A 21,200-nucleotide genomic window follows, 5' to 3' on the forward strand; every position below is an offset into this window, starting at 1 on the left:
TTTTGATCTCGTAGATCTGATACTGTCACTATTCATGTATTTTTATTGTAATTTATATAATTTATTAATACTTGTGACGGGCCTAATGTACCTCAATGTACCCATGCTCCAGAGGTACATTTGGGGATTCCAGACAACATAGCGCGCCCACTATCGTTGCCCGGGCGAGGAGACCCTCAACCCTACCCCCGACGTCCCAAGATCACTGTCCTGGTGGGGAGACCCTCGATCCTACCCCCGACGTCCCAAGATCACTGTCCTGGCGTGGAGACCCTCGATCCTACCCCCGACGTCCCAAGGTCACTGTCCTGGAGGGCAGACCCTCGACCCTACCCCCGACGTTCCCAAGGAGCATTCCAGACATCAAGGGCAGCAGGCATCATTTTCCTTTTAAAATAAAACAAAAAAGTGTAAAAACAAGTAAGTGTTAGAAATGACTACACCTGTACCTGCCCGTCGGCCACCGGCCTACTTGAGAACGATGCAACTTGGGAACATAATAATAACCGTTTTAACCATCTGTCTGTGTCCCTTTTGTGCCCATACTGTATATGGAGATCTCTATCTATCTGTCTGTCTGTGCCTGAAAAGTGACTGACTGACAAGTGGACTGGTTAAGTAATAAATTAGCAGGTGTGGCGTTGCCGTGGCAATCAATTGGCTGAGGCAGAGACTGGAAATTGCACATGTGAGGGACTTGGGCTCATTAGGTCCACTGGCAGAGCCTGACCAGAGCCTTTTGTGGCGTTTCTGGACAACGGTGTATGCCACCGACTCAAGGCCGGGCACTGCACTTCCTGTGGGGGTGTGGAATGCGTGTGTCAAGTTTGTCAAATCTTTGACCACAATCTGGCATAGCTCCGCCCTAAATGCTACTACATCCACTACATCTCAGAGGCAAATATTATGCTTTTACTCCACTACATGTATTATTTATTTAAATCTCTGAAATGACAAATACAAATAAACTAATAAGACCATTGCTGCGTCTAAAGCAACCAACTATACCAAAAATGATCAAACATTAGCCAAATTGGTAATTACATCAGAAAGGCAATGATTTTGAAAATAGCCGATCTACAAGCTCACAACAGCTCGCAGTGCAAGGTATTGCCACTGCAATGCTGTAGCTACAAAAAATACAATCTTTCTAACAGCAATGATGAATACTATGTAAAAGTATTTGCGTTGGAATTAAGTACTCTCATTTCTGACTTGAAGGACAACTTTAGTTTTTTTTTCAACCAAGGTTCATGTTTTAGGTTGTTATTAGAGAAAGTAAAAGATGAGTGTTTATTGGTTTATTTTCATATGCTTTCTTTCGTTTTAACGATTTTTGCTATTTTTGACAGGGGGGGGGGCGGGGCATTCGAACATGGGGCTAAAATACATATATATTTTTTTGCTAAATGTTATGGTGATTTCTTTAATCTTATTTAGTATAGTCCTACTAGACCCCAGGAAATTACATCTGGCCACAGAAGATCACGACGGGATCAACTTAATGTGAAGGAGGATACTGGGGGGATGCCAGTTTGTCACCTCACCATTCACATTCAACAGACCCCGTGATCTTTTGTGGCCAGATGTAATTTTATGGGGTCTAGTAGGACTATAGTGTAAAAGAAATAAAAAATAAAAAAATAAAGGAAATCGCTATAACATTTTGTAAAAAAAAGAAATACATATTTAGTCCCATGCTCGATTGGATTCTGCAGAATGTCCCTTTACAAGTTTTCAAATGTGAGCTTGTAGATCTGCTATTTTTGAAATGGTCGAAATGTATACAGGGCTGAAGTGGTTAACCCATTCAGGATCGGAACCCCTTTTGTTGTTTTAAGCATTATGTTACACTTTAGCTATTGAAAAATAGCAGGTGGGGGGGGGTTTACTGGAAATACATTTTGGGGGTCCTTGACATGAAAATGTTTGAGAATGACTGACATGGAAACATGAGGTTTTCAGAAAACTGTCAGGATTTAGAAGGCATTTGTAGAATCGTCCTCAGGTCTAAATGGTTAATGTATGTTTTGTAAAATAATCTGCAAAGTAACTAGAAACTAATGTTTTCAAATAAATAAAAGTATAATATTTGGATCCGACATGTAGTGGTTAGTAGAAGTTAAAAATATTGGGGAAAAACATTGTAACAACACACTCACCAGTCTGCCGGGTCCACAGGCCGGGGAGAGTCAGGGAACCAAATCTGTACCTCTACCCCCCGCTGTTCTGAGGAGGGTTCCAGACAAGAGCACCATGCAGGCATCGTTCTCCTTTAAAAAATAAACAAAAGAAGTATAAGAAAAGAAAAAAATCAGACCTGTCTAAAGTGAGTGGTACTGTACTGTACTGTACTGTACTGTACTGTACTGTACTGTACTGTACTGTACTGTACTGTACTGTACCTCCTCCCTGGCCTGTGTGTCTGTGTATTAGGCTGTGCAACAGTGACACTTGGTGGTGATTGGTGAACAAACGCTATAACGCTATTTCCGTGCTCGGACGGACCCAGGGGCACAGCCACACACATAGCCGTCTATAGGAGTGGTTGCACCTGTGTGAAGTGAGGGGCACTCATCATCATCGTACATCATTATGGGAATTGTAGTCCAGGAAGGAAGTGAGTGCAGTGTCGATGACAGAGATACTGTACAAGTCCTCCTCCCTGGCCTGTGTGTGTCTGTTAGGCTGTGCAACAGTCACAATTTGCTCGGACACAGCCAGGGACATAGGGTCAGACAGACACAGGGACACAGGTACAGACGGACACAGTCAGGGACACAGAGACAGACAGACCCTGGGACACAGCCAGGGACACAGGGACAGACAGACCCTGGGACACAGGGACAGACAGAAGCTGGGACACAGTTTTTACAAAAATGTTTAGATTTTCATTATCGTGAGAACGATGGCTTCCATTTTCGCATTGCAACTTTTCAGGACTAGAAAGCCTGCATACATTTGATTAAAGAATAGCTACACATGTGTCAGTCTAAAAGGAACACTCTTCTGAACTCAAAAAAATAATAATATTCAAGCCATGTTTTGTTCTTGATACTATAATCGTTATGTGTCATATTTTGCTTTGCAGTCGCAACTGTGCAACTATCATCAGATTGTAAGGGAAGAGAGATGGCTCTGTAGCGGACCCAGGTGGCCAAATAAGGTTGAAGACTGACTGATGATTTTGAATGATACTTTATTTCAAAATTCACCGTAGAAACTGAGAAAATACAAGATATGACAAATAAAAGTATTAACCTTGTTCCCCTTCCAGCTAGGCGCTAATAAAGTGGCATGTGCAGTTTGTTCCAGGGCTCTTTGGCCATCCGTCCTTAGTTAGTTAGTAAATGTCATCAAATGGTGGTCCGTGGCTCAAATGGGTCTGAGAGGCTAAATGTCATCTAATGGTGGTCCGTGGCTCAAATGCCCAATAAATAAATAAATGGGCCTTGATATAAAACAAGTTGAAAACCACTGAGCTGAGCTACACATGTAGCTCTGGTCCATAGCCTTACTGCAAGCAGTAGGCCTGGCCCTAGGGCTATGGACCAGAGCTAAGCTACACCTAGCCCACCTCGATACCCAGGCTTTCAAGCTACACCTGAAAACACTCACCGAGTTTGATAAGCTGGATGGAGGCGGCAGGGCTGCCGCTACTTCTGTTTGATCAGCTTATTGTTGTAGATTTGTAGAAGCTGTTTTTCGTTTAGTTTTTCACAGCCTGGTAAAAACACTGTCGACTATTATTAACTCCATGTTCATGTCAATGAAAGTTACATTCTGAGGTGTTCTAGCAGCGTAGCTTGTTGTGTGTGTTTGGTGGTGTGACCAAGAGGCGGCGCGCACGACCTGATGACTTAAATACATGCACGTGTGATCCCACCCCAGCTCAAACCCCCCCCCCCCCCCCTGCTCCCACTGCTCCCTGGTCCTGCAGCCCCACTGCAAAGACGCGCACACACGCACTGGGTTTGATGGAATGTCAGACATGTATGCTAACTGGTTAGTGGGGGTGATCTGTAGACAATGGATTGATGCATGGTCTACAGATCACCCAAATGGGCCAAATGGGTTTTTAGATGAATGTGTGGTCGTAAGTCCATCAAACATGCCCTTTAATTTATACTGCGCTATTAGACTCGATGGGACTGGAGCAGACTGCATCATAAATCTGTCTAACAGATCACTAACTACTATGTGAGTGATGTGATATTTAGTGGAGGACGTCTAAGTAAATACAACTGTGTAGGCTACTGCTAAGATAGAATACCAACAGTACCAGAGGTCCTGGTATTATAGAATACCAAAACCAGAGGTCCTAGACACAAGAGTGTCTAAATGCCTAAAGTGGTTATCAATGTTTTCCCTAAACAGAGACGAAGGCAACTTAAATGTTGTAATCGTGACATCCTGCTATAGCCTTAGTTCACTGTGCCATTGTGCACTGAGACTGTACTTTAAGTCACAGATCTGTGTACTTCCTCCACTCACTAAATATCAGACAAATATTTATCCCATATTTCAAAGGAATGAGCCAGGCTAATCTAAGGGTGGTGACCTGTTGGATGGCCTGGCAGCACTGGAATAGCTGGTCTGGACTCTTGTAAGCTCTATATAAGGCAAATTGTTGGCTTTCACCAGTCTGGTGCTTTTAGTTGTTTTTGATTATTTATTTTTGCCCAGAAATGGGCAAAGTCCGGCCCGACCCGAATCCCTACTAAATGCTACTTAGTTACTTTCGACCCCTGGAAAGCTGTAGTGTCTGCACTATACAGTGTGAACATGAGTGGTGTTTGACTCAGTATAGTTTATTAGTGTGTCGGGAAACACCTGACCTCCATGCTGCTCTTTAATAAGGTGAAACTCCTGTGTGGTTCCCATGGCAACCTGCTGTGTTTACCGTCTGTTGGTAGTCATTAGCACTGGCACTGTGTGTGTGTGTGTGTGTGTGTGTGTGTGTGTGTGTGTGTGTGTGTGTGTGTGTGTGTGTGTGTGTGTGTGTGTGTGTGTGTGTGTGCTTGCGTGCGCACCACTTTTTGTGCTCAAGGCATAGCCTACTATACCTTGAGTCAACGTCTTTTCTTTTCTCTTTTTTGGGAGGTGGAGGGTAGGGGGGATTCATAAAGAAGTAGCCTACAATAAATCATTTGGCCAAATATATCGATGCTGGGTTGAAAGTGGTTAAAACATATGTCTTCATATTTACACAGCGGCCATGTTGGCACATTGTATTGATAAAGCAGGGGTGGCATTTGGCCGCCATGTGAATATGGTCTATTGCCTAAACTGTAATCCTGGGAGCTACTCTCCTTCTGCCAACCTGGGAAGAGCCCCGAACCGAGGCTGACCATGAGGAGAAAGCAGTATAGAGACCAGGATTACTGCATGTTTTTTGTGAGGGTATCTACAGTATACCCTGGGGGAAATGGGGAAAACCTGCAAACTACAAAATACAGAGGGATTTTGACTTTCATATTTAACGAGTAACCTTTAAAGCATAGATGCATAAACCTGTACTGTGCTTTCTCTTCAAAACAAACTGATTATCAGTAGCCTAGTTGTCTCCACCATCCGTCCGTCCGTCTGTGTAGTGTGTAGGCCTACAGCTCATCTCCGGCACCGTTAACTTGGTCGATGCCAAATTTTCACACACAATCCCTGGATGCCAAAGATTAACCTCTGCCCCAAATCTCCCAGAGCGGCCTGTTATAGCGCCACCAGGAGGCCGACTTTTGAAAAACACATGTATTGATATTACTCCTCCAGATTCTGTCCAAAAATCCCGCAAATCGTTACACACTATTTCTATAGGCATGTGTTCAAGCCGGATCCGTCCGATATTTCATATTCCATCCTAATTGGCTAACATTGGCTTTCAAAGTTGCAGGATTGGCTGGTTTTGAACAAAAAGCCTCAAATCATGAACGCAGCGTGCAATTTACGTGAAATATTTCACAGACTTTTCTACTAGGTGCCAAAGGACTATTTCCTAGGTGGATTTTAGCAAAACACATATTTGGAACAAAATGCCTCAAATCATTCAATTGCCATCCAAGGCGTAAAAATAAATGGCAACCTTTTCACATTGGCCTATTAGTGCCACCAGGAGGCCACAACCTGACCTGCCCTGGAGACCTGTGCCCCGAGGGGCACTTTATCTATAGTTAAAACATATTTCCATCCTTGTTAAAACTACTCTGTCCAGCGGCTTTGACAGGATACTGGAAAAGGCAATAGGCCTGTAATTGTCCATGCTGTTTAACTTCCCAGCCTTGTCTTTAAGGTCAGGTCAGACCATAAAAACAGACAAGATTGAATTAGACTAAAGATGCTCTGCAGTGATATTAACAAGCAAATTAATAGCATCACTCGGATACCTCACTTGATTATAATGATATATAATGGTGTTTCACAAAATGACACACAAAACACACTTCAACTTGTCTCATAGAACAGTGTACCTCCATACAGCAAATTACCTATACTGACCCACCCACCCACCCACCCATCCATCCATCCATCCCCACCCACCTATCCATCCTCCAGTCATCCATCTTAATATCCTCCAATGGCTCTACAATTGAAAGAGTCTCAGAATACAAGTACCTTGGCATCTGGCTGGATGATACATTGTCATTTAAATTCCACATTGAAAATCTAGTCACCAAACTGAGACAAAGCATGTTTTCTGGCATCCTGTAAAAAGGTTGAAGCCACATTTCTCTCTGTTCTGAACTATGGAGACATTATTTACAGGATTGCTGCACTTTAAAGCACCTCGATACGGTTCACCAAATGTCAAATGCCCTAAGGTGGGTCACTATGGTACCCATCATTGTACACTCTATGGGAACGCAGACTTGTCCTCTCTGTCCGAGAGGCGGAACAAGCACTCGTACTGTATATGTTTAACCCATTTTGACCTGAGATCAGATTCTAAAAATGTCTTCTACATCCTGACAGTTTTCTGAAAAAGCTATGTTTCTATGTCAGTGGTTCTGGTGGTCTGCTATTTTTGAAAAATCGGTGGAAAAATGCCACTATGGGCCTTATGGCTCCTGCCACTATGGGCCTTATGGCTCCTGCCACTATGGGCCTTGTGGCTCCTGCCACTATGGGCCTTATGGCTCCTGCCACTATGGGCCTTGTGGCTCCTGCCACTATGGGCCTTATGGCTCGGCAAGGGCAAGGCTTAATGCTAAAAATAGTGGTTCTCAAAGTGAGGCAAAATAGTTAACTGCGACCTGTGGTCGCAATAATACTATACTTTGGCTATTCAAAAATAGCAGATATACAATCTCATATAGGACCTCACTGTACACCACACCTGGCACAAAACAAATGTTAAGATGGGGGGTCAATAACCTACATATCAGTTTAAGGGTCATGAAAAAGTTTGAGAACCACTGGTGTAGAGTGAAAACTGTATAGCCCATGCATGCAGGGGGACGCATATGGTTTAAGTGCTTATAAGGTAGCCATATGACTAATGACCCGACACCCGCCATTCACAGACACTGTCTGTAGCCTGCAGTGGATGACACACACCCCACTCACTGAGAGACAGAGAGAGAGAGAGAGAGAGAGAGAGAGAGAGAGAGAGAGAGGCGGGGGGGGGGCGAGTGACAGGGGGGTGACAGAAAGATGGACGTTAAACGGTGTGTGTGTGTGTGTGTGTGTGTGTGTGTGTGTGTGTGTGTGTGTGTGTGTGTGTGCGTGCGTGCGTGCGTGGGGCTATATTAAAGAGAAACAAAACATCCAGTGACAAGTTGTGTTCCGGTTCCTTAGTTCCACGTCCCCCGGCCATATGGGGGATCCATACTCGCGCGCACATCTGTTCCTCTCTGAGATGCGCGCTCGCCAATAGCAAACAGCTCCTTCAATGAGGCGCACTCCCGTCGCCCAGTCCTCCAGTTCCGAGTTCGACAAGAGAGAGAGAGAGAGAGAGAGAGAGAGAGAGAGAGAGTCTGAGATAATGAACGGATAAGTTAGTTTGTCATCTCTGTCCACTTGGCTCTGACTGTGAAGTTTGAACTTATGTTTAGCTGCAGAAAGGAGAAGGATGAGAAACTCTAAGTTGGAGGATGGACAGAACTAGAAGAATATCTTCTGGTTAGAGGTGTGGAATCTCCAGCTGCTCTGCCAGCTCCGCAAAAAAACATTTCCCGAAACAGGAATAAAAAGGGATTTTAACTTTATTTGGCGAGGAGAATATAGGGTGTTTTTATTTTTTGCTGTTTGGCTGTTTTTTTCTTTCTTTTTTCTCACATGAAGCTTTAACGCCCAGCTGCTGCTCTCTCTCTCTCTCTCTCTCTCTCTCTCTTCTAGGTGGACTTGCATGTTTGCAGACCTCGATTGTGTGTCCCTGCAATGCAATGATCAATCTCTGCTTTAGCCTATAGGCTACTTCGTGCAGTAGAGTAGACCAATGTATGTATAACTCTTTGTTCAGAGTGATCTGATCTGACTTATAGAACCGAAGTGGGACTTTATTGGGAGGGATTTTATGCTGTGTGCACAACCAACCAACACGGAGGCGATCGACCGGTGAACCCGAAGACATTATATTTCGGCTTTTGGAGAGGGGGGGCCGGGGGGGGACTTGATCGTAGTCAGAGAAACGCCCCGGTTTATCGCTCAGACTCAGAGACGAGAAAGAAGGAGAGAGAGAGAGAGAGAGAGAGGGAGAGAGAGAGAGAGAGAGAGAGAGAGAGAGAGAGAGGGTACCGAAGTCGTTTGAGCAAAAACTTGGACCCGGGGCGAGAACTTCGAGAAGACATCGGAATAGAGGCTCTACCGCTGCAGAAAGAAGACATGGGAACACGGGGAGAGTAACGGCGGGAATTTAGGACCTATCTATTCCCATGCGGGACGTCCCATCTCTGCAACACCCATCAAGGTTTGGTCCATTTAAATATTGATTCATGATGCGGTCATACATTGTGTTTTTGTAGTGATGATCGCTTTCATTTGCTCAAACTGGTCACTGACAGACGTGAAAGTTGTCGTGGTTGATTTTGTGCGTGCCGTGCTTAGAGTATGGTGCCGTGTCGTGCCCGTGTGAAGAACGAATGCACGTACGACAACACACGCGCGCGCGTGCGTGTTTGTGTATGTGCATAACTGCATTGATTCGTTTCTTAATTCGCTCGCACAAGCAGCTGCAAATATTCCGCCGTACGGTAGTGTTGCGCGCAAACAGCGCAAATAAATCTAGATCGCAATCTAGATTAGCCTCTCTGTGCAGCCTATTCTATTCAGGGTCTCCTCAAACATTCCCCTCACCTCAACATTATGAGACCGCAGACCCCGACTTCTTTCTTTCTTTCTTTCTTTCTTTCTTTCTTTCTTTCTTTCTTTCTTTCTTTCTTGGTTCTTTCTTTCTTTCTTTCTTTCACTGTTCAAGCCATATAGGCTTTCTCGGGTTTTAACAGCAGTCGTATAGAACTGTAGGCCTACTTTCCTGTGCATAAAGAGTAGGCTATAGCCTATACTTTACTTTTGATACTTTAAGTAACATTTCAATGCCAATACCTACTTTTTGAACTTTTACTTGCACTGAATATTTCCTATTGCAGTATTGATACTTTTACTGAAGTAAAACAAAAGTGAGTACTTTTTCCACCACTGGTTGTTTTATGATAACAGAAATGGTTTCTTTGCCCCTTTGTCATAATAGTCCTGTTGACCGGTGATCAGATCCACAATTATTAACATTTTCGTTGAAGATATGAGCCTCCTAGCTATATCTGATCCAGCTGATATTTTATGGCTGTTTTATAGGCATGCTGTCGAATTTGTCGATATGAATATAAAGTTATTGTCTGGTGAAGTGATTCTCAAAGTTTGGTCTGCAACTCTGAGAGTGTACAGAAGCATTGACCCTTTCGGGTCCATGTGCTTTATGGCTATAGGCCTACACACTCACAAGAGTTATGGGGGTCCTTCCTTGAAGATTGAAAAGCACTGCTTGTGTGGCGTCACTTGCGTATTACAAACATTGGATATTATTGAAATTGATTGATCTCCCCCCAGTCTCTCTCTCTCTCTCTCTCTCTCTCTCTCTCTCTCTCTCTCTCTCTCTCTCTCTCTCTCTCTCTCTCTCTCTCTCTCTCATTCCTCTTGCACTCTCTCAACAAACAAACCGTTAAGAGGAGGAATGTCCAGCTATAGCTGAAGGAGGGAACCATAAAACTCTGTCCGAGCTCTGTCTGTCTGTCTGTCTGTCTGTCTGTCTGTCTGTCTGTCTGTCTGTCTGTCTGTCTGTCTGTCTGTCTGTCTGTCTGTCCAGTCAGTCAGTCAGTCAGTCAGTCAGTCAGTCAGTCAGTCAGTCCAGTCATTGTGCCTCTTGCTCTGTCTCGGAATCTAAGAAAATATAAAGATAAAAAAAATACTGGGGCCCTATCAATGGCGCACCATTGATTGTTTGATTGATCAATATTAGCTTAGTAATCAGAATATTTATGTGCCTGCAATAACATAAATGACAATGACACACACACACACACACACACACACACACACACACACACACACACACACACACACACACACACACACACACACACACACACACACACACACACACACACACACACACTCCAATACATCTGAAGCTATAACAATCAGTGGTTCTCATTTTAAAAAGTGGGCCTTGAGGGAGTTACAGGGGGTCCCCACCCAAACTACTGTACTTTGAACCACTTTGACCCTATCAGGCCTATTTCTATAACATTTTGGAACAAATATAGCCAATTTCAATCAAGGTGCCAGCAAGGTGCCCTGCATGGCTGCATGCACTTGTGGGCATGTAACAATTTTCAGATGTCGGGGCTTTGTCCAAAACATTATGGTTCCTATCTCCATTGATCTAAAGAGCATGTATGGGGATGGAACATCTTCAGTAGGTCATTGGACTTCCTGTGTCTTAAATGATGACAGGATGTTATATAAATGTTCTGTGTTCCCCTCTCTCTCTCTCTCTCTCTCTCTCTCTCTCTCTCTCTCTCTCTCTCTCTCTCTCTCTCTCTCTCTCTCTCTCTCTCTCTCTCTATCTATATCTGTCTCTCTGTCTATCTCGTTCACATCAACTTATCAACAAGGACGTTGTTGTTAAAGTACGTTATTTAATTACAAAGACTAACGTACAGACATTCTCAGTAACAGCTAAGGACAGTCCACAGTACACACACACACGCACGCACGCACGCACACACACACACACACACACACACACACACACACACACACACACACACACACACACACACACACACACACACACACACAGTACAGTCTGTATACACACATGTGAACGCACGCATGCGCACGCACATGCTACTAACACAATACACATGCAAAGACCTTTAACCCGTTATTTTTATTTTAACTATAGCAAATGTAAAAAAAACATCGAGCTTGTGCTATTTTTGATGTGTGTGTGTGTGTGTGTGTGTGTGTGTCTGTGTGTGTGTGTAATATCTTCGGATAAAGAATTGCCCCCACTAATGCATATTGTGCATCCTCACCATAGTGTCTCATTGGTGGGCTGTGGACAGTTCAGCAACCTGCCTACCAGTGACATCATCAATGAGGTTTCCAAGCTACTAGAAACTATAATAGAAAATCCTGTTTGGAAGGAATGGGTACAGTATCTATTGATTGTTCAAAATGTAACTTGAGAGTTGACTCAGGGCTATAAGGCCATGACTCAGGAAATCAGGACATGGCTCAGTAGTGCCAGCGTGCAGGGCAGTGCCAGGTCCATTGTGTGTGTGTGTGTGTGTGTGTGTTTGTTTGGATAGAGGACAGAAGAATGGATGTGGAAGTCTAGACAGTGGCAGGAAGACACACTCCCCTCCTCCCTAATTCCTTATACCAGAGGTGTAAAGTAACTAAGTATACATTTACTCAAGTAGCCTACTGCATTAATTACAATTTTGGAGGTTCCAATTGTCATCACTTTTACTTGTACTCCACTACATCTCAGAGGCAAATTGTTTGTTGTAGTTTGTTGTATTCTCCTTCTAGCCCTTTCTCTTTTTAGTTTTTAACCTCTCCCCTCCTTCCAAAAACTCCTTTCCCTTATTCCTTGAACTAACTATAGCGTTATATGAGAACAATAATGGCAATAATGGCAACGTCAGCTAATTCATTTAGTGCACTAAGTTTCCCAAACAGTGGGTTGGGGCCCATTTTTGACAAATAAATAAATATATAAACAAACAAATAAATAAATACATTTTCCAAAATTACGAAAAGGGCTTCCATTGATGCTGAGTGCCAAGCAGGGAGGCATTTACTGCAGTAAAATCTGTTCTCCCCATTTGACCCATCTCTTGGAGCGGTGAGCCGCAGCCAAGGAGCGAAATAGTATGACTTTAGCTTTGACTCTTTTATGGGGACATCAGTTAAGCTTAATTCATAATATATTTTTCTATGTCAGATCCACGAGCTCACTCGGTGCCGAGCTGCGAGCTTGTACATCCTCTATTTTTTGTTTTGAAAAGTCTTGAAGAAAGTGTGAGAAGTACTGATTTTAGAATCGGCCATATATATCAAATCTTTGATCATTTTGGGGGCCCACCTGCAGCAGTATACCGGCCGGTGGACCGTGAGCCGCAGCCATGGGATGCAGGTTGAGAAGCGCTGCATTAGCGTGTGATATAGATTTAAGGCAGTATATCCACGAGAACAATAAACATGGAACGGGGTTTCAACATGGACTCTTGTTTGTTTGGAAAAGACTGAACTCTGTTTCCCTCCCCCTCCCCCCCCCCTTCCCAATCCTCCTAACTGGAAACAGCTCTCTCCTTTTTCCCCTCAATGACCCGACTCTCTCTCTCTCTCTCTCTCTCTCTCTCTCTCTCTCTCTCTCTCTCTCTCTCTCTCTCAGTTAATTGCTTCATTTCAGAATTTTCTTTCAGCCATTCTGATGACCTCGTCTCGCAAAATGGCATTTCTTTACATGTGTAAACCAATGTGGTGACAATCAAATCGATTTTCCTCTCATGTCCTTGTTTACCATTTTCACATCCTCTGTGTTGAAAGTGAGAAGGTTGTGTGTGTGTGATTGCGTTCCAAATTCCTACATTTTTGTGCTGCGGTCAACAACATTCACAAAATGTAAACCTCACACTTTGATTGTATTTGTACAATCTCACAGTTTTGACATGACTCCTGGAAATAAGGACAAAATGGACATAACTTGGTCATTCCTTAACTCTTTGACCGCAAACAGCCCCATCTGGTGGTGGCTCAGAGTGTCAGGAAGTAAAAATCGTGAATGTCCCGTGAATGTCATTTAATCCACCCAAAAAATACTTTTTGCAAGCTATAGGATCATATAATTTAGAGAAATCAAAAGTTTTCAACGGACCGCTACCAGAGTGTTATGAGCGTATACAGGACACAATTATTCATCGTAATCAATTGATATTAATATAGTCGTCCAAAGGTGATTTTGGCGCCTGGGACCTTTGGAAAACAGGCGTCAGAAGGCGATTTTGGCGATAAATTTGTTAATTTGTAATTTTGCGAGTGTACAAATGTCACCCAACTGGACCCTAGTGGGTCCATTTGGGTTACATTTATACACTCTCAGAGATAGACATGACTAAGGGAAATAAGGATGTGACTCGAGGATCGGATGCACTAAGTTAACATTTCACCGCTGCATTTTTACACCGTCCGAGTGAAACTAACACCCCGGATGGATCGTGCTGCACTGTGCAGTTTGGTCCGGCGCTGCGGAAGACAAAACAAGCACGCCCAAACTATTTGAAACATCTCAAACCATGCCCTAATATTTAAGCCCGGGTACAATTATGGATATTATGGTCTGCATGGCGGTTTCCATGGCGACTGGGGGTACATCGTTAGAGGAGTAATTAGTGAGCTCGTTAACATAATCAGAGGTTAGGAGCTGAGGTTAGACAGACAAAGACAGCAGTGTTGCATTGATCTCTCTCTCTCCCTGCATGCGTGCTTGCGTGCGTGCGTGCGTGTGTAAGAGACACCGCAGCATTTCCGACCTCAGAGTGCTACATTGAGGATGAACTAGAATTTTGGCACTAGACAGACAGACAGACAGACAGACAGAGACATGCGTTTACTCTAGTAGGCCTGTGTTTTAATTGTACACATACATGTCTCAGTTTGGACTGTTTTCATTTCACACACAGAGAGACAGAGAGAGAGAGACTGACACGCACGCCAATCTACCTGCCTAATAGCAGACCGAGCATCTATTATTAGAGAGACATTATGCTGGAAGGGGGAATTCCATGTCACACATACACACACACACACACGCACGCACACAAGCATGTATGCACTATATGCGTGCAGCGGCGGACGCAGCGAAGTCCCATCAAACTTTTATAGTGTGCGGCAGTGATGACATATTTATGGCAGTATGGGAGACTTCAGCGAGTGAGTGTCTCTCCGCCAATCCCCCTGGAGGCGTCATGTCCTTATCGTACGACACAACAGAGGCTATTCTCTGCATCAGCACAAAACCCTGACAAAACATTATTTTTCCCCATGCAAATTGCAAAAAGAAGCCTGCAGCGCAGTTTGCAGTGTTGCTAGTTCTGCTTATTATAAGCGACTAATGCCTTCTAAATCGGTAGTTCTCACACTTTCAAGGTTTTTCCAAAATGTTTGCAAATAGGAGATGTACGTTATCACCCAGCCCAAATGTGTACACTCTCAGAGTTATGCGGGGGCCAATATAAGAAAGAAAAGAAAAAGACCAATACTGCATCAAAGTATTCAACAAACTATACTGTAAAATCAGGTGAAACTGAAACATTGGCCAAATTGTCAAATAATATAAGAAAGAGGCAAAAATAGTGAAAATAGCCAATCTACAAGCTCACAACGCCTTGCGTTGCGAGGCGTTGTGAGCTTAACCCCAGTTCAATTGTGATTATTTGGTGGTGTCACCGTCTGGAAAAAGTTGAGAACCACTGGCGTAAGTCATACTTAAAATATCAAACTGAGGGTCCTGGAAATGAAAATGTCAATTCCCTACCTGATCCATCCCAGGGCACTTGCCAGACCATTAACAATGTGTGTGTTTTTGTCCATAGAATATGAGTGTGTGTGTGCGTGTGTGTGTGTGTGTGCGTGCGTGTGTGTGTGTGTGTGTGTGTGTGTGTGTGTGTGTGTGTGTGTGTGTGTGTGTGTGTGTGTGTGCGTGCGTGCTTGCGTGCGTGCGTGCGTGTGCCACAAGAACAATAACACAAACTGTAACCACCGCACAGCAGGCAGCTATACACACAATGCAACACCATGTCACAATGTACAATACACGCCACAGCTGCACAGCGGGGTACTGCTGTGTGTGTGTGTGTGTGTGTGTGTGTGTGTGTGTGTGTGTGTGTGTGTGTGTGTGTGTGTGTGTGTGTGTGTGTGGGCGTGCGCACGCACGTGCATGGTGTGGTATACAGACAGTGAGAGACCACACACACTGCACTGACCCACTGGCCTCCAAATGCGAACACATTAGAATGGCGGGAAGCCAGGGACAATAACACACACACACACACACACACACACACACACACACACACACACACACACACACACACACACACACACACACACACACACACACACACACACACACACACACACACACACACACACACACACACACAGATGACACTAGCCGATATTATTTAGGGAGACAGATACATAATATTTTAAACAAGTGGATTAACATAAGATACACAGTCTCACTCTCTAGGCTAGCCTATATGCGCCACCACTCACACTTTATGTATTTTAAAGTCAACGCATACTGTTTCTGACAATGCTTGCTGCTTTTCCAAAATACCCATGCCGTTAGGACTCTTCAGCATATGTTTTTGGTCTTTTGGACCGCTATATAGCCTACTGTACTTCTGTGGTTTTGTTTGAGGAATTCTGGGAATTGCAGTTCTAGAGTATAGACAAGAACTGGTGGACCCAAATGCATACACACAGACAAAGCTCTTAAAGATCAAGGGTGTTTATTCACACAAACTTGGAATGAGGAGGGTGAGGTGGTGTAGGCAGGCAGAGCAGAGTAACAAGCAGTCAGTGGCCAGGCATGCAGCAGGCAGGTGAGGAGGAGTACAATGAGTACAGACTAAATCCAACACGCAAAAACTAAAACACTAAGAATACTGAAGTTCACAGGGAACAATCAGCCAGTTCACTGGCTAGAAGCATCTACTATTCAATTCAATTCAATTCAATTCAAAGGTCTTCATTGGCATGAGAAAACTTACGTTTACATTGCCAAAGCAGAAAGGACAATACAACAATACAGCAATACAATCAAAACAAAAATGATGTACAGTTGAAGGTCAGAATCTTCAATAGATCAAATTCTATGTACCAAGGTCACTCAATGCAGGTATAGTGCAGGAATATACACAATGATTAGTCTTTAGGGTGGTTGTGTTCCATTTGATATCCTTCTCCTATCACTACCACTGTGGTTGTTCAACGATGGCGATGCAGCGATAGAAGACAAGGGCTTATAGACTGGAGGTGATAAGCTGATGGCTGTCAGGTGCGTTGACTGGAGAGAATGAGGGGACAGCAGGGAACAGGTGAGCCAAGTGGTAACTGGAGCCAAGCCAAGCCATATATGCCCACACACACTCCCACACAGAGCACAGACACTGACAAGACAAAGACAAGGAAAACACAGCTCTGCCAGGGACTGTGAAGAGACAGACCAGATGTGTCAACAAAAAGACTGCTAAAATGAATGAATGGTACACACTACCGTATTGGTGTGCGGTCCGGCCCGGTGCCCGGAGGTTCCGCAGGTTGACCTGCGTGGCGGCGGGACGGGTCAAGGGTTTGAGTGCATTTATCATGGTGCGGGTGCGGCGGGTCAACCCCCCCCCCAAAAAAAGGAGGAAAATAATATATTCCGGTACCAATTCTATATTCTGTCTCTCTCTCCCTCTCTCCTGCGCTATCAAGTGTGTACTTGATATAGTCACATTTTGGGTGAAGGACTCCTTTAATATGGGGGTGGGTGTTGACGTGCAACCCCAGTGGTCAATGCAGCGTCTGTGTATTTATGACATTAACAGCTGTTTTTGTCTCACTGTTATCACACGACATATGGACATGTGGAGCTCAGCCAAACATCATTCCATTGTTCAGTCCATAACATCATGGATCGCACACAATGACACTAGTCAGTCAGTCAAAAGAAACGCACCCGTGCACGCATACACGCACACACACACACACACACACACACACACACACACACACACACACACACACACACACACACACACACACACACACACGCACGCAGGAATCTTGTTTTTCCATCAAGATTTAGATCACTGCTGAAAGAAATATAACATTTGACACTGTGTGCGTGCGTGCGTGCGTGCGTGCGTGCGTGCGTGCGTGCGTGTGTGTGTTTATGAGGTCTGGGGAATGCCATAGTCAGTATAACCTCTCACTAACCTCAGACTTGGTTAACCGCAAAGAGCTGGACCACGACGTCTATGCCCCCCCCCCCCCCTCCCTCTCTCTCTCTCTCTCTCTCTCTCTCTCTCTCAGAATCTTACCTTCTCATTGTGTCCTCACTCCATCCCTTTCCTTACACGCTCTGTCTCCTCTCCCCCTTGCTTCATCAGTGTGTGTGTGTGTGTGTGCGTTTGCGTGTGTGTGGTAACAATGCTTTATCATAGTGTTATTAGTGCGTGGTCGTGTGAACACAATCATGCACGTTGCTTCACTTGGAGAAAACACTCATCTGGCCTCATTTGTTTCGTGAACAGAAACATAAGCAGCACATTATGTTGTTTTAGTTGGCTATACAGGGACCAAATGGACCATTCTGGGTCATATTGGGGGGATTTTGATTCTGAAACAAATTTCTCACAGTACGGAAATCAACTAATTCATTGATTTTATTCAAATTAAAATTAAAAAACGAATCATATGACCTTTAAGAGTCTGTAACTCTGAGAGTGTACAAATGTGGTTCCATTTGTACACTCTCAGAGTTACAGATCTATAAGGGTCCATTCCAAACTATCCATGGGGGTTCCAAGCTACAAGCTTGTAGATCTGCTATTTTTCAATAGCTAAAGCATGACATAATGCTAACACCAAAAGGGGCTCCCGCCCAAAATGGGTTAAAAATCCAGCATATTAACAGAAAAGACAAATGTATAAAACAAAATAAACAAACAATATAAATGTACACAACACCGATAATAGTCTATTATTTTTTCTATTAAATCCATGAAAAGTTTTAATCTGAAACACAATTTTGTAATGTTTTATAATTGAAAAATGTGTGTTTAAAATAATTTGCAACACAATTGTATACAATTATGTAGTGGTGGTCCCTGCTTCATCTCTCTCAGCTAAGAGGCACCTGAAAAACATTGAACTTGAGTAACAACTGACTTTGCCTGCTAATTTTCTTCTGTTCTCACCGAATCTCTTCACCAAGAATATTTTTGAACTCACCTTGTAACCAAGGGTATTTGAGACTCCACTGCCTGAGTTCCTGAGCTCTGGAATGCCCTAGACCAGAGTCAATTCAACAAGCTGATACTTATCCTTTAAATTCAGAGAAGCCTTCCAAAATCACCCTGACCCTCTCTCTCCTTATGTAATCTCCCTTTTTCTCCTGCTTTTCTATGTTATACTACCTTTTAATTATCATCCTCTTTTGTGTCATTTTTTTCTCTTGCTATTTTAATGTGTGATTTTCTGTATGGCCCTATAAATGTAACCTTATTATTGTTATTATGTTTTAACCCCCTGGAGTTACACATGACCGGTACGTGTGCCCCTGATTCAGGCAGTCGTTTATAGACGGGAAACGTTTTAGAAGTGAGCATTCTGACCAACGAATTTACAGTCAACAGCCCCCACTGTGTGTGTGTGTGTGTGTGTGTGTGTGTGTGTGTGTGTGTGTGTGTGTGTGTGTGTGTGTGTGTGTGTGTGTGTGTGTGTGTGTGTGCGCGTGCGACGTGCGTGCGTGCGTGCGTGCGTGTGAGTGTGTGTGTGTGTGTGTGTGTCAGGCGTAATGGGGGAGTTAATGGGACCACAGAGCTGTGGTTTGTGGAAGTGCTGGAATGTGGCAGCAAACATGATGTGGAGCCATACAGAACAACACTAATGATACATTTAACACAGTGACAGAGAGAGAGAGAGAGAGAGAGAGAGAGAGAGAGAGAGAGAGAGAGAGAGAGGGAGTGGGAGATTTAATGAGGCATCAAAAAAGTGCAGGGACATGAAGAATGATGGCGGACAAGATGGGATATGGAATGATTAGGAAGGGTTTTATAATGTGTGTGTGTGTTTGTGTGTGTGTGTGTGTGTGTGTGTGTGTATGTGTGTGTGTGTGTGTGTGTGTGTGTGTGTGTGCGTGCGTGCATGTGTGCGTGTGTTGGTTGAATGAATTTCACATGGAGACAGAGTTCTGTGTCCATAATTAAGTCCGCCTTATGAAGTGGTACATGACTTATTACTGCAGATAGATGGAGGGAGGGGAGAGACAGAGAGAGAGAGAGAGAGAGTGAATGAGTGAGAGAGAGACAGAGAGAGAGAGATTTTAGTAGTAAATTGCAAAATTGCCAATTCAGGACGTTTTGAATGCAAGGCAATCCAGAAATATGTAACCGTCAAGTCGATAGGGTGGCATGAGTTGGCGTAAGAAAAAAGGACAATACAAGGAATAGGCAAGGAATCCAATTAGTCTGATGTGCTTTGCCACTTCTCATACAAGCATTACGTAATGCACCATCTGTCGTGGGAACAGTCACCATACGGAATTGATCCATTATGGAGGGCAATGTGTCAGTGAGATATCAAACGCAGCTTCTTCTATGCAACAGTAGAGACTGTTCTTCAGTGAATACTGGACCCTGAAGCCAACCCTGCAGGAGTCTCTATAGACGGGTGCTATACACCAGAATGTTGCGTGCAGTAGCCTACTTAACATCAGTAAGACTACACATATTACCAACAAGACCCTGTATGAAAGAATACCAAGGGTGAGCCAGAAAATAGCAGCCAGGAGAATGAGACTAGCAGGACACACTGCCAAAGACATCGAGAACTGCCTGCCAACAAATTAGTGCTGTGGGAATCAACACGTGGGCATCGATCAAGAGGACATCCCACATTAACATACGTGGATATACCTGGATTACTGGAAGCGACGGTGGAGGGCTCGTCTGAGGACCACCGAGAGAGACATATTGCCTGTATTTATACTTAAAAATTACTCTTATCCAGAGCGACTTACAATAAGCAAGGTAAACACATGCATCATGGAATGCAGACAGTGTAGTACCTCAGGACACTAGGATCACAGGTAAAACAAGGACCTAGCATACGTAAACAATATACTATCAGATATACATTTAAACTATAGGATACATGCAGGTAACAATGAACTCAGCATTGTCTCAATAGCATGCAATTCAAATGACATTTTTAAATATGGATAATGCCTTGATTCTTGTATTTTTTTTGCATGTGTTTATGAGGTGACAGTACTACTATTAGACCCCTTGGTGTGCAAGGATGTCTTCCCTTTGTATTTAAAGTTTCTTCCTCGAGACTGAAACATTGACAGTCAAACGTGCCAATGAAAAAAACAATGATATTGTTGTATGTATCAGGGTGCGTTCAGAGGACCCAAAAGCAGTACGACCAAAAGGCAGGATTCACAGTTCAGGATGTTTATTAAACTATAACTTAAAATTCCCATAAAATGGGGCAGGCAAAATAAGGCCACAGTATACACTCTGACATGAAATGATGATCTACAAGGAACTGAACAAACTGGGGTATATAAATAGACAAAGACTAACTAGACACAGGTGAACTCAAAATACAATCAAACACAGGATAGGCTAACAGGACTAAGAGGACACAGGTGAAAACACTGACACGTCACAAGGTAGGTGAGACAAGGTAGGGAACAGTAACTAGGCAGACAGGAAACACTAGGGACCATACTACAAAATAAGATACACAAAAGTAACAGAAAACCAAACAGAACAGGAAGACAAGGCAAAATACTGAACATACAAGTACAAAGGCAAGAATAGTAACAACAACTTCATTTCTTGACTTAAGCAAATACAGAACAAAAAACAACCACATAACCATTAAGGTCAAGCCAAATATTAGTCCAG

The 21,200-nt window shown here is 43.6% G+C and overlaps 2 protein-coding genes across 2 annotated transcripts in view; one reads left to right on the plus strand and one right to left on the minus strand.

Moving 5' to 3' along the window:
- LOC308321715 (lissencephaly-1 homolog A-like) overlaps nucleotides 1–15,370 on the minus strand; it is a 274,413-nt gene extending 259,043 nt beyond the window's left edge. The window contains exon 1 of the mRNA XM_080772780.1: nucleotides 15,345–15,370. The gene's annotated coding sequence lies outside the window, so the exon portion shown is untranslated. The remainder of the gene's footprint in view (nucleotides 1–15,344) is intronic.
- plekhg2 (pleckstrin homology domain containing, family G (with RhoGef domain) member 2) overlaps nucleotides 8,687–21,200 on the plus strand; it is an 84,701-nt gene continuing 72,187 nt past the window's right edge. The window contains exon 1 of the mRNA XM_080772838.1: nucleotides 8,687–8,902. The gene's annotated coding sequence lies outside the window, so the exon portion shown is untranslated. The remainder of the gene's footprint in view (nucleotides 8,903–21,200) is intronic.

The sequence above is a fragment of the Protomyctophum bolini genome, assembly GCF_963924005.1.
Source record: "Protomyctophum bolini genome assembly, chromosome: 9".
NCBI lineage: Eukaryota > Metazoa > Chordata > Actinopteri > Myctophiformes > Myctophidae > Protomyctophum > Protomyctophum bolini.